At 37.8% G+C, this 14,614-nt stretch overlaps 1 protein-coding gene across 1 annotated transcript in view; it reads right to left on the reverse strand.

Annotated features, from left to right (window-relative positions):
• The window catches only part of LOC125659396 (protein Wnt-11b-2-like), a 47,957-nt gene extending 46,982 nt beyond the window's left edge, over positions 1-975 (reverse strand). Inside the window, exon 1 of the mRNA XM_048891056.2 lies at positions 609-975. The gene's annotated coding sequence lies outside the window, so the exon portion shown is untranslated. The remainder of the gene's footprint in view (positions 1-608) is intronic.
• Between the last annotated feature and the right edge of the window lie 13,639 nt (positions 976-14,614).

Here is a 14,614-nt window from a genome sequence, read left to right on the forward strand (position 1 = left end):
TCCGATTTTTTTTTGCCAACTGTTGACGGATCGTTTATTTGCAGAGCATGTATAAGTAGATGCTTTAGGTAATGCACGTGGCTATTTGTATAATTGGAATTCTTATTTGCCGATTTCAAAATTATAAGACAACAATGGAAAGGAGTATGTCATTTAGTGTGAAATTATTCGCATAGCTTGTAATTCAGAAATAATGAAAAGTATATAATTTTGCTAAGGAAAATTGTTTTTGCTTAGTAACAAAAATTTTATGAATTGTAGACAATTTTGAAAATTAAAAACATAAGAATTAAATGACTTCGGTGCTTATTTCGAGAAGGAATTTCAGTCTGCATTTATACAAGTGGAGTATTAAGTGCTAAAGTACACACCATACGCCTGTCACGGCGAGGAGAGCGCATAAAAATATTTTCTGTTATTGAAGAAAGTGATTTTCTAGGTGTCAGACAGTTGTGGTGCTCGTGGAGAAAATTGACAACTCCCCGTTAAAAAGGCAATGTCAGTTGTAAAGCAAAGAAAAAGTGTGTCAATAGCCATTTTAGAAATATCATTTTTGCATATTATGTCTAGCAGGTCTTAGTTGTTAATCATAGAACATTCTCACTTACTTGTATCGCCAAGCGCAAAGGGGATCCGGTGTAATTAAAACTAAAAACTGCAAAGCGGGTGTACTTGGATAATGATGTAGATACGAAAAGACACGACGGCTTAAGGTGTTTACTTCATAGCGACAGGTTAACAGGCAGTGATACCCTGATCATTAAGCGTTAGGTAATCCGCACGTGAGGGGTAAAAACTCCCGATTTTGGGGTCCGGTGGTGTCAATCAATATAGACCCATGTCAGTTGTATCTCCCGGACAATTTGCCCCTGTGTGTAGAATTCTTATCAACTGTAAACCAGCATTGCCAACTCGGCAGTATCTCTTTTTAACGTTTAATACACATGTTGCTACCGATTCGAAATATTTCATTTTGACGCGGGTATAAGCGGAGATGCAATGTGATATTTTTTGTCTTTTTCTGGTAATGGGAACATGACCTGACATTTGGGATTGTTCATATCATTTTGAGTTGATCCGATGTTTTACCTTTTAACTCTAAGATCGACGCATACACACTATAGGTAAGTTGGAATGAAAACCCGAGGATAAGCAAGATTGGAAATATTGCCTTTGGCGTGCTGGGGGCTTCCCGCTGGTAATTGATTTTATACAGGGCGAGGATCCCATGAAATAGCTATTTAATGGACGAGCGCAGGATGTTTGCTTTTCAAACAACCTCTGATAGAAGAAAAGAAAGTTTTTTTTATTCAAAATAAGTTTTTCAATAATTCTGGGTTTGATGTTTGTGGAAGACGAGAGGTAGCGGGGTTACAGTCAGGTGAGATTTGTGTTTTATTTATTAACATAGCTTTTTCGTCAGAAAGGCTGGAATCAAGTAGGATCATCTTAATACAATCATTGGACAGAAAACAGAACAATTATGATTAATATTTTCGTGTACCAGAAAATATTTCCATATATCTATAAATCATTATTTAGGTCCAGTCACCTTATTTGTAGGGGACTGAATGGGGGTCACGAACACACAAATATACGTGATGTTTAAATGATGTCCGTGAGGAAAACGTACACGCCATCCTCGAGAAACGCTTGGATCGCGTGGCAATACATGCACTTAGTTTGCCATTGCGAGTGGAAAAATCAAATGAATGTAGGTGTTCAAGGGTTGGAAGGTGAAGAAAGTATCTGGCGAATCCAGCACCAGCTCACCAAACGTCATATTTTGAAAGAATTCATTAGTTTTAGGGGCTTCGCCCGCTTGCCCCTACTGGAGCTTCGATCTAAACCAACTGGGGGCTAAGAACAACCCCAGACACCCGGCAGTTTACTGCGCCCCCGTTCAGAAATTTCTGGATCTGTCACTGAAAGTGGATATATAACTCCTGTCCATCTCCGCCCCACCTAAGTTCCCACTACCCGTCTCCTCCCCACCTAAGTTCCCACTACACCTCACCGCCCCACCTAAGTTCCCACTACACCTCACCGCCCCACCTAAGTTCCCACTACCCGTCTCCTCCCCACCTAAGTTCCCACTACACCTCTCCGCCCCACCTAAGTTCCCACTACACCTCACCGCCCCACCTAAGTTCCCACTACACCTCACCGCCCCACCTAAGTTCCCACTACACCTCACCACCCCACCTAAGTTCCCACTACACCTCACCACCCCACCTAAGTTCCCACTACACCTCACCACCCCACCTAATTTCCCACTATCCCTCACCACCCCACCTAAGTTCCCACTACACCTCACCGCCCCACCTAAGAGCTCCACCTAATTTCCCACTACCCCTCACCGCCCCATCTAATTACCCACTAACCGTCACTACCTCACCTCCCGAAAATTCATAAACAGCAGATATCAATTAAACAATTGTTTGTTGCTTTTGTTACTTTGGTCGTCTTTTGAATGCGATGACAGGTATGATATTGAATGTGATGATAGGTTTGATATTGAATGCGATGACAGGCTTGATGAATATTGGTGTTTAGGGACAGCCAGCCATACATGGTATAACTAGAATTGGTCATGGATCCGCCCTCGTAATGATCAAAATATTGTAAACCGTCTTTTATTCGCGTGTGAGAAATATCTGACGTGAAACAGATGTTTTGATTTCTGCACATGTAATATTTAGTCGTTGCGGATGCGTTTCTTGTGGGTGAGTTGAAACCGCTGTATAATGTTCAAATTGTGTAATTTAGATATCCTTTTGCTCGATATGTGCTCTCCATTTCTAATTGGAAAACTGCATATGCCATGTGGAAATCTATTGTTGTTTTTAATAATTACTATGTAATGACGAATATGTACGTGTATATGTGATGACACGATCAGCTGAGCATTTTGCGGTAAACGCATGTATACCAGGAACGACAAATAAACGTGGTTTACCAGACAGTCGGCTTTCAATTCTCCGGACGCCGTCAATTAAGCTGGGCGCCTCAGTTTTGAGGAGAAACCGAATTTTCATTTGATTTATTTCTCAGTTATTTGTCCACTGGAACTAAAGGTTCTGATTTAATGGCGCTCGACTGTATAACAGTCACATTTCTATACATACATGTACATGTACGTGTGTCGTGTTTGTTTGTTTGGGGGGTTTTTTGGCCCTCAGATGGTTTGTAATATTAACTATTTCTACAAAGGTGGTAGGGGTAACACTCAATCAATACCCGTATCTATCACCCAGTGTCGTCATCGCTAGTTGTAACGACGCTTTATGACCTCAGAAAATGGTGGTGGTGGTGGTGAGGGGGGGGGGGGGGGTGCTTGCCTGTTGCATGAGGGGAATTTCGATAGAGTTTCATATTCCCGCGGAACAACGGGAGATTAACAGGCAGTGTATTACTGCTAATCAGAATTAGGAATATTCTTTTGCATATGCTTGACATGGTCTATACGTCTACTGGATGGCTGTCAAAAAAATCTGAGGACATCTGTTCGATTCCCTATATGTATGTAATAAGGCACAGTGCATTTTAAAAGTAGGTTAAATTTCTGTTTGGGGTTTTTAAATGCAGTTCCCTGGGGGGGGGGGGGGGGGGGGGGGGGGGGGGGGGGGGGGGGGTGGCAGCGGTGCGTGAGAGTTCTGTTGTTTATGGGCGCTCCCATTCGAGAATCTCTCACCGATAATAGACGTCACCAGATGCACATATTTAGGTGGGTTGGTTGAATATAGTTTAACGTCCCTCTCAAGAATCTTTCACTCATATGGAGGCTGTCATCACTGCCTGTTTAAATAAAAGCTGCACAATTTAGACTTTTGCTCGGCGCTTACGGCCTTTGAACAGGGAGGGATCTTTATCGTGCCACACCTGCCTCACTTTTGACGGTCTCATCCGAAGGACCGCCCCATTTAGTCGCCTCTTACAACAAGCAAGGGGTACTGAGGACCTATTCTAACCCGGATCCCCCACGGGACCCAGGTGTAGGTGAAGTACCACAAATTTACAAACCATGCATGACGCTCAGGGTCGAAGCGGTGAAGATTCTTTATCGTGCCAACGTCCGTTTTTAACGTTGATTCGTCTTAAAACACTTTTACTACCGACTGTTCGTTTTGGTTCTAGTAGCTGACAAAGCCGTGAGAAAGCTCTCTGCAAGGCGGGACATCCATACCCCACGCAGAGTAAACACACTAAAAAAAAATTCAACAGCAGCCTGGTAGTTCGACGGGAATTTTCAAGACTTTTAGGCCTTCAAAACGGCATCATCCCGTGGGTTAGAATAGGTCCTCAGTACCCCTTGCTTGTCGTAATAGGCGACTAAATGGGGCGGTCCTTCGGATGAGACCGCATAAACCGATGTCTCGTCACAGCAGGTGTGACACGATATAGATCCCTCCCTGCTCAAAGGCCGTAAGCGCCGAGCAAAGACCTAAATCTTGCAGCCCGTCACCGGCAATGGTGACGTCTCCACATTAGTGAAAAGTTCTCTAGCGAGCCGTTAAACAATATACAATTAATCAATCGAAACGGCATCTTTTCATTTGGGCTTTGCCCCTCATTCATTGAAAGGATTGATGAACATTACACTTTTTAGAATTGTCATGTCTTTTGACAGTTATATGCAACATCAAAACACTCAACATATTATTATTTAGATTTGACGTACCTTAGATAAGAATAGTGATGATGATAGATTTCTGACTTGAAAGTCCTGTGTATTCTAAATATCCCCGGGCTAACTCTTAATTTTGGAATCAGCTGTTCACGTTTATTTAATCCTCATATTCACGTCTCCCAGGTACAGCCAATGTAGCGCGGGTAGGTGTCTTAATTCCTAATCAGGAGATTAATTAGTTACGTTTAATAGGATTACATTAATACGCAAAACACCTGTGTCAAGAATATTAGTCATTCTGAATACGCACAAGTATGATTTAAACGTTTTTTCAATTCAGACTCGAAAAATGTTCTGATATCTCAAAATACCACTGACTCCTCAGCGTGAATGTGGCTCAGGAATTTGACCTATCTAAGTCGTCACCATTCTGAAGACATAGAGAGAGATGGAGAAAGAGAGATTAACATTTTTAAGGAAATTATTCCTGACAATATTTTGGACCATCATGTATCCTATGTGAGATACAGATCAGTTTGTTAATTCAGTTTTCTAATAAGCTCAAGTGAACTTTTCTGATCAAAAATCGTCCGTTGCTGTAAACTCGGCACTTCCTCTCCAGAATCACTCTGCCAAATTCAATGAAATTTGTCATAAGGCATCCTTGGGTGAAAAGAATACAAATTTGTTTAGATAAAGATTCTTGATCCCTTTTAAGTGGAAGATGCATGTAACTAGGAAATAGTAAAGGTTAAAATGAGACTCCTTGACTCAAGAGGATTCCAAATTGTTTAAATAAAGATTTTTGGTCCCTTTCAAGTGGGATATATTTCTGAAATAGTGAAAATGGGGCGGTGTATTTAAATTTCTTCTCTAGAACTACTAGACCAGAAAAAACCCAAGACTAGTCAGGAAGCTTTGTTACGTAATGAACAATCAAGTTTGTACAACTCAGGGACAGGGGTGGGGCCACAATAGGGGACCAGCGTATATATAGAAATAAAATGTATGTGGAAACATTCTTTGAAATATTCTGTAGCATTTGTTGATTTTTTTTTTTTCGAACCCTGACCTCCTGTTTTACATGGTAAGGAATTTTTGATGTTTTTTTTTTTTTCAAATTCAGCATGCAAGCATCTCCATGAAAATTGAAGATAACGAACAGTGATCAATCTCACAACTCCTATAAGCAATACAAAATAGAGAGGTGGGCAAACACGGACCCCTGGATATACCAGAGGTGGGATCAGGTGCCTAGGAGGAGTAAGCATCCCCTGTCGACCGGTCACACATGCCATGAGCCCTATATCTTGATCAGGTAAACGGAGTTATCCGTAGTCAAAATTAGTGTGTCAAGAACGGCCTAACAACCGGTATGAAACAAGTCAGACATGTAAGTGTAAATATAAAGTTAACTCAAATTATCTTGTTTCCCAGCCCCGGAGATGGTGATGTGTTAAAGGTAGGAAAAATGAATATATATTATAAGATTATTATCATTGATTAGATGTATTTTCATTTATTAGATTTTTTATAACTGATTAGATTTATCATCATTAATTTGATGTATTATCATTGATTAGATCTATTATCAGGGATTAGATTTATCATCATTGGTTAGATTTATTATCATTGATTAGATTTATTATCATTGATTACATTTATTATCATTGATTACATTGATTATCATTGATTAGATTTAGATCATTGATTAGATTTAGATCATTGATACGATTGTACAAACCTGACTTTATTGAAATTTTAGGTATAACGTTGCATTGAGTTGATAGTTCGAATACGCATGTAGTGCCAGAAGACGAAAAGAATGTTAATAATAGCTGACACATTAAATTCATGCCAGCCAGTAAAACCAATCTAAAGCATAATATTTTCCTGGAAAGTAAAGAACCTTTTAAGAATACACGTCAGGTGGGCATTTTATGTGTTACTGCCAAAATAATCTTACAGTTTTGAATCAATATTTTATTTTACAATATATTCGATGAAAGATGTTTGATTATCCAAAATATATCGAATTCATAATTTTTGAAAAAATTTTTGTGAAAATAGTTTCAGTCATTCTTTGATGTCCGATAGACACGAAATTGATTTCACTGTAAATAATGTCCGAATAATTAGCACATTTATAATATCAACGATTTACGAGCATACACAGCAAGGAAAGTGGAATTAAGTACATAGGCATTTAATTAAAAACCGCCAATTAATTACACCTGCAATTTAATAAATACTGTCTCGGAATTTATAAAAGTCCTTTGAGGTAAGCAATTTGCGAAGACATATTTGTCAATGTTTGAGAGACGCTGGTAATATTAACTTATTAAACATCAAAGGACATTTAATTCTCCGTGTGTGAACGTCTTGAGTTATTTGTTACCTCCCTGTGAGACCACCAACGAATTTTAATTATGAAATTAATAACTAAGAGGTGAAGGTATTTGAAGAAAGCGAAGTAACTCTTGCAGGAAATTGAAGAGACGTATTCCGATGAGATATGAATAGGGATACAGTTTGTTTCCAATTATCATTTTACATGTGTATACTAGATATGAGCTAAGAAAAAATCCTTATTCTTGAAAAACAGAAAATTTATTTTCCCTAAAATTACAAAAACGAAAGACAAACTTACTTTTGCGTGCTTAGATCCGTGAGAAAATTCAAAAGAATGCGAGGGTAACAAGAACCATATTTATTTTCAATAATTTTTTTTATCATTTTTATATTACTCAATACAGGAAATAAATTTCTTAATAAAATGACAAATTTGCACTGTATACATCCAATTGGTCCTATGTGTATTAACGAGGGGCACGGTGTATGACCCAAAACATGACCTTGAGATTTAAAACAAATTCTTTGTCATTTCTGGGAAAAGCGGGGGTCTGCCAAAAGTCATAAACGGACCCCTTCAAGCCCAAACTGAACATTTCTACTGAGAGAGGTACACTCCCGCTTCCTATCCCTACCAAGCGATTCGGTCATAAAATCACCCATGATGTAATTTATGAACGATTTGATCGGAGGAGGAATGGTCGCTTGTCTCTGCGGTCTTGTACGTACGTGTCGTCAGAATGAAGGTTTCCGGAGATAGGAATGTAAATTATATAACGGTGGTCTAGTCAACAAGCCTGGAAAATTCTATATATTTCTATGAACAAATCAGAGAGAGAGAGAGAGAGAGAGAGAGAGAGAGAGAGAGAGAGAGAGTTGTTTTGACCACCGTGCATGATAAATGAAGTGTTATACAATGTTTATATTTTCTGATTAGATTTTTTACTTTAATCTTCCATCATCGCGGTATGTAGTCATTCTTATTTTAGTAGTCAAAATTGTCAAAGAAATATTGATGACATTGGGCGCCTTGCTGTGCGAGGTATAGTGCGGGTTATGATTAAAGCTTTATAATTAAGTTTTCTTTTTTACATAATCTGTCTTCCAAATGGAAAGGGCTCATCACATACCAATAGGTCAAACAAGATGTGTTTGTGAAACACTGTTATTGACCCCGACCCCCCCCCCCTCCCCCGTATAGCAGCGTATTACCAGTCTGGTGTACCAAAGGAAATGTCTTGTCACAAAAAATACACATGTGAGATATGAAAGCTCTGGCGCAAAGCGTTTAATAGTTATGTACAAGGTGAAAGTTTTTGAGGTTAAAGAGACAAACAGACGGACATACCAAAATTATGTCCCCACTTCTTCGATTACAGAAACATAGACATCACATATGATCCCCCTATTGATAGCAGTACCTCTCACTGGCTGTAACAATGTTATGGAATTATGATGGCCACTCTGCTAGTACTAGTGTCTTGTCGATGTATGATGGTCATTCTACTAGTGTCTTGTCGATGTATATTGGTTTCTCTACAAGAATCTTTTCGATAATTTTGATAAATGCATGATCATTCAGAAAGGTGAACAGATGCCACATACAAGATACCATTAGTACAGTATAAAGGCATTTCGTCAATGTCTGGTTGGAGGCAAAATGATAGATTGCGTTTTGAAGGAGCATGTACACTTTGTTAAATAAATGATGCTGAAGGTACGTCTATATTTCATTTCGTTCTGAAAGGTCCATTTTATAAATACTGAAGACGCTGGTATTTAATGGTGTAATATTGTGTAAAACCAAGAGTAACTAGACTGGTAAAAGTATCAATTGAGTATTTAACACATGAAGGGGGTATGCAATTTATGGAAAATTTTGTGCAAAGCTATAATTCTACAGGAAATAATATTCATTTGTAATGGTATACTACCTGTTTATATCAACATAAGTGTATGTACATGATTACATGTCTGTCAGCAGTGGCGGATTTAGAGGGGCGAAGCCGGCGCGCGCCCCCTCCTAAAATTTTCAAATCTAAGGTAAATCGCGGTATCTTGTTTCAGAAAATGTACTAAACGATAAAAGAAGCAATGATTTCTTCCACTCCCGGAGAAATAAATGACAAAATCCTTTGATTTCTTGAATTACTTTATTGGGAGAACTTAATTTTTTCCAAAAAACCTTTAAAATTTGGGTCATTTTATTGATTTCACCTTATTAAAATGATAGAAAATAGTACAAATGACTTAATAGGAGAAATATTTCAAGCCCCATAAAATCTGTAAAATCCGGGAGCTTCCGGAGGCTTCGCCCCCTGGATCCCCACCAGGGCTTCGCCCTGCACCACTACCTCATAAAATGGCGCCCCCGTAACCACAATTCCTGGATTCGCCCCTGTGTCAGTGATCTGATTGAATGTACTTCAAAATTTGGGACAGCTCAACACATTTTGAAATTGGATTCAGCTAACTCAACAGAGTTTGAAGTAAGAAAATGTTTCAAATTGCTGTAGTAAGAGTCATATCAAAGCATTTAAAAAAATATGAAATGTTCGCAGTTGTTGCTTATTTCTTTATATATGTAAGATACAATACCGATGAGACCTGCCCGGATTGTCGAGCGGTCTAGATGGCGCGCTGGTCACATGCTGCTAGATTTGGTTCCGCAGGTCATGAGTTTAAAACCTGGTAGGGGTGAAAGTGGGTACCCATGTATAGCGATTTTTTTCTGTGGTATATTTAAGAAAATAAATTTTGTTTTTTTAGAATACATGTGGGTATGAACTGCGACGCTTCACATCGACAAACTTCATGAAGCGTGACAGCACGTAACGAAAAGTATGTCAACGCCAAGCATTGACATGAAGAACGACAGCACGTAACAAAAAGTATGTCAACGTCAAGCATTGCAGTTCACGTCATCATGTGTTTTCAAATTCGTATTTTCAAAACTGAAGTTTATTTTTCATGTTTACATTTTACTTTCATTTCTATTGGAATTATTAACCGTTAAAATATACGTACTATGTCTACTTGGTATTCAGATTCACATGCACATTATCTAAAACTCCAATGCATTCTTAAGGAAATGGAAAAGTGAAGGCAACGAACGGTGATCAATCTCATCATTCTTTTAAAGAATACAAAATAAAGAATAGGACAAGCACGGATCCGCCCTTGAACACGCCAGAGGTGGGATCAGGTGCCTAGGAAGAGTAATCACCCCCTGTTGACCGGTTTGCACCTGCCGTGAGCCCAATATCTTGATCGGGTAAACGGAGTAATCAACAGTCAAATTAGTGTGCAAAGAATGCTCTGAGTCTGTATGAAACATGTTAGACAGCATGCTACCTAATGACAGGTTGTATATGTAAATTAAATCGATATAAAAAGCATAGAATTTGCGACAAGGTGATTTTTAAGGAGACTTTTGAAACTCCCGTTAAATCAGCTTATTTGTCTTTAGCCTATCTTGATTTGAATAATGTTCATAAGCAGAACATGCTAGAGGTATCGAATCAGTTATCAGTTGAGAGACATAAAGACTATATGCAGATGATAGTGGAATATTGCTACACAAATTTGGGAAGTTGACGATGGAGAATCTGGAGTCATCCCGTTTGACATATAGTTGAGCTCTTAATTTGTCATTAACATCTATGGTCAATATAAAATCTAAATATGAAGCAGATGTGGAAGACTGTGATGCCTTTTTTTGTACACTGAGATATATCGAATCGAGATAATTATGATTAAAAAAATGAGAATTGTTACACATAATAGATGATATATCAAATTGTTGAGTTGAAGGTCACAGCAAAAAAAAAATTGTTTCTTATGTAGAAGCATTTGAATAAATTCTGCTTCGTAAGCATATAAAACGTGTCACTTATTAAAGGAGCACAATTCCAATAGACTGTTGGAAAACCTGATCTCCAAAGCTTACGTAGATATAATCAATGAGGAACCCCAGCATCTCTTTGATTTCAACTTCAGAGTACTTTTTCATAGAATGAGAGTGGTGTTGAACACAGAAAAGTTTTGGATGACTGAGCACAAGATGTGAATATTTCCGTGTTCCATTTATATTGACGAAGTAGCCGTCTAGGATGTGAAAAAGCTTAGTCTTTAATTCATCGTGAGGAGTAGTCGTGTAAAGTGTCGAGAAGTCCTAAGTTTTGATGTTCTTTGGAATTCTTTAGAAGCCACATTAATTTTGATTTACACTACTTCTCGCATTGTGGCACAGTACGTTTGAAGTTTCTCCTTCACCCTAGTTAACATTCTGATGAGGAGCAAAGATAGGGGCTTGTTAGAGGTTTACTGGCTCTAGCAATATATCTGTTTATAAGGTTTATAGTGAAGTTTTGGAATACGTTGTAGGTACGATAAATCATATTTACTCGTAAAAAGGTAACGATAACGAAAAGTGATCAATCTCATAACTCTTATAAGGAATACAAAATTACATTGTAAGAGTTGGACAAACACGTACACATTGACTAGGATATTGTATGTGTTTAAAACTGAGGCGTGGTTTAGAAGAATTTCATGTTTAGGAAGGGAATTTGGAATATAAGTAGAATTACGAAATTAAAGCAAAGTTCTTTTTAAATACAGTTGTAATAATGAGCCATACAAACAATGACAATGTTGTTACAAGCTTTGCCAGCTGGAACCAATACATATTCCTTATGTAATCTATCTAATTCTTTCATCATTTCTGGTTTACGAAACACAGGACAGATGGTACGTACTTTTGTTTTCATGTGTCTAATACGGGATTTTGATACTCCTCTTATACTTCTAATCCATTTTGACAAGGTGTCAAGTTCTTCCGTTTTATATTTAGCCCATCGTCTGGCATAATCTACGACAGAATTCATAATAGAGATGGAATCTTATCGCCAATTAAAAGATATGGGTCTCTCTGAATTTAGGACCATTTAAAATACGTGATTTTCTATTCTTTATAGGAGTTATGCGATTGATCACATATTCGTGTTATTTCAACCATGGTCCAGCTGGACATGTCATTACTGGTGATGTCGATAAATGACGACAACTTAGTTTAAAAGGCCCTAAATTCAGAGAGCCCCAGTCTTTTAATTGGTGATAAACCTACATGCTCTCTTATTATGAATTCTGTCGAAGATTATGCCAGACGATGGACTAAATATTAAAAGGAGAAACTTGACACTTTGTCAGAATGGATATAAAGTATGAGGAATATTAAAATCTCGTATTACGCACATTGAAACAAAAGCGTTTAGTAAACCATAAGTGATGAAATAGTTAGACAGGTTGCATGTGGAAAATGTATTGATTCTAGCCGACAAAGCTTTGTTTCTAGAACTCTATTCAGACGAACTTGGCTTGAATTCCACTTTCCAAAACTAATACTCAAAGTCACCTTTCATATGAAGATATTCTTACAAATTCGCATACATCTCTTAATATTGTTCTTTTCTTCAAATTCGTACTTCATTTTCAAACAGTCAATGGAAATAATCAATATGATTCACCGTATTTATACTGGATTTCAAGAGGTCTCCCAAGCCATTATCATAGCCTATCACGAAAATACTAACTGCTGTATAGAAGAACCGTTAGACGTACATGTATTGTGCCACAATATATGAAAAGCGATGTAAATCAAATGTGAATTTTCAAAACTTTTTCAAAGAACTTTACTGTCTTTAGTAAATTTGAAATCCCAACACTTTTTTTTTCAAAATCAACAGCATCAAAACTTAGAACTTTTGAACACTTTACACGATCATTCCTCACTATGAATTAAAGACTAAATATATACTTTTTTTTTTTTTTTTTTTTTTACATCATAGACAGATGCTTCTTCAATAAAATTGGAAGACGGAAATATCTATATTTTGTGATAAGTCATCCAAAAGTACCTTTGTTAAACATAACTGATTCTACACACAAGTACTCTCAAGTTGATATTTAAAATATGTTGGAGTTCCTCGTTCTTTCAAAAATCTTTTGGTATTCCCATTGGCACGATTTGTGCTCCTTTATTAGGTAAGCTGTTTTTAAAAAGCTTCTTCATGCGATGAAAAATGTCTTGCTGTGGCCTTAAACTCGACAATTACATGTAGATATATCGACGACGTTTTATATATTAACAATAATCATTTTAATTCATATGTCGATTCGATAGATATCCCTGTGTACTCGAAATAAAGACACCACAGTCTTCCATATCTGCTTTCATATTTGGATATTTTAATGAACGTAGATGTTAACCGCAAACTTACAACTCAACTTTATAACAAACGGATTGACTGAACCGGTCGCGGTAGCTCAGTGGTAGAGCATTCACCTCGTAACCGGGAGGTGGTGATTTCGAGCCCCACTCGTTCCATGACTGTGTCAAACCTAAAACGTAAACATTGGTAGTGATTGCTCCTTCGCCAAAGGATCGGTATTTAAAAGTGAGAATCACGGGTCATTTGGATTTGACCTTTACAAAAACAGAGATCCTGTGTTATGGCAGGCGTTGGCGCGTTTCAGAACCCTCACTGCTTCGGCCCTGGGCGCTTTAGGCATACTTCACCTACAGTTGGTGACGTCCCAACATGAATTAAAGATTCTCGACGGGACTTACAGTAATATGTAAAACAACCAACCAACGAAATGACTTTAGCTTCTCCATCGCCAGCTTCCCATATATATTTAGCACATGTATATGGTGATTATCTCAACTGATTCGATGCGCATGCTCTTGTGAATCTATCATATGACCTTCTGATTGGTCGTTTCCAATCAAGAATTTGCAAATGTGTGGAACATTTCTCGGTAGAAATCAACCGTGGAAATACGACATTCATGTGGTGTGGATTTCTGTCAAATGTGTGGAACGTTTCTCTGTAGAAATCAACTGTGGACATACGACATACATGTTGTGTGAATTTCTGTTTTCAGGGGTTTTTTTTTAAAACCGTTACACCAGTTCCACACTAATACTGAAATAAAAATATTAATCAAAAATATAATATATCGCCTGTATCTAACCAAGATATTTAATTGATAGACGTTTATGATATGGCTTTACAAATAATATCCGATTAAAATCATAAAATATTTCAGCTTGCCTAGTCATTTGAAGTACACATAAACCACTATAATGATTCAGAACTGTGACTATATTTAGAGTCATCAACGTGATATCTGAAACACATCAACCTGATATCTGTAGGGTATCACGCTGTACAATTCTGCAGAGGATGTAAAATAGGACATTGAAGTAGGGCCAAGTCAAATTCAAACCAGGCTCCAGAAAATCACAAGATGCGCAAGTTGTGCTCATTGTAATACCCATTATGTTGCGTTCATAAAACAATGACTTGTCAGATGCCATGTAATTTCAGAACTACTGAGGGATAAACATTTCTAATGGCAGGAAAACATTCAGCATGAAAATAATGATTTTTAAACATCTGGTTCTATGTGCCTGGATGCTGCGGGTGTAACCGGTCGACAAGGGATGCTTACTCTTCCTAGGTACCTGATCCTACCTCTGGTTAATCCGTGTTTGCCCAACTCTCCATTTTGTATAGCTTATGAGAGTTGTGAGATTGATCGCTGTTCATTATCTTTACCTTTCAT

The sequence above is a fragment of the Ostrea edulis genome, chromosome 9 (assembly GCF_947568905.1).
Source record: "Ostrea edulis chromosome 9, xbOstEdul1.1, whole genome shotgun sequence".
Lineage (NCBI taxonomy): Eukaryota > Metazoa > Mollusca > Bivalvia > Ostreida > Ostreidae > Ostrea > Ostrea edulis.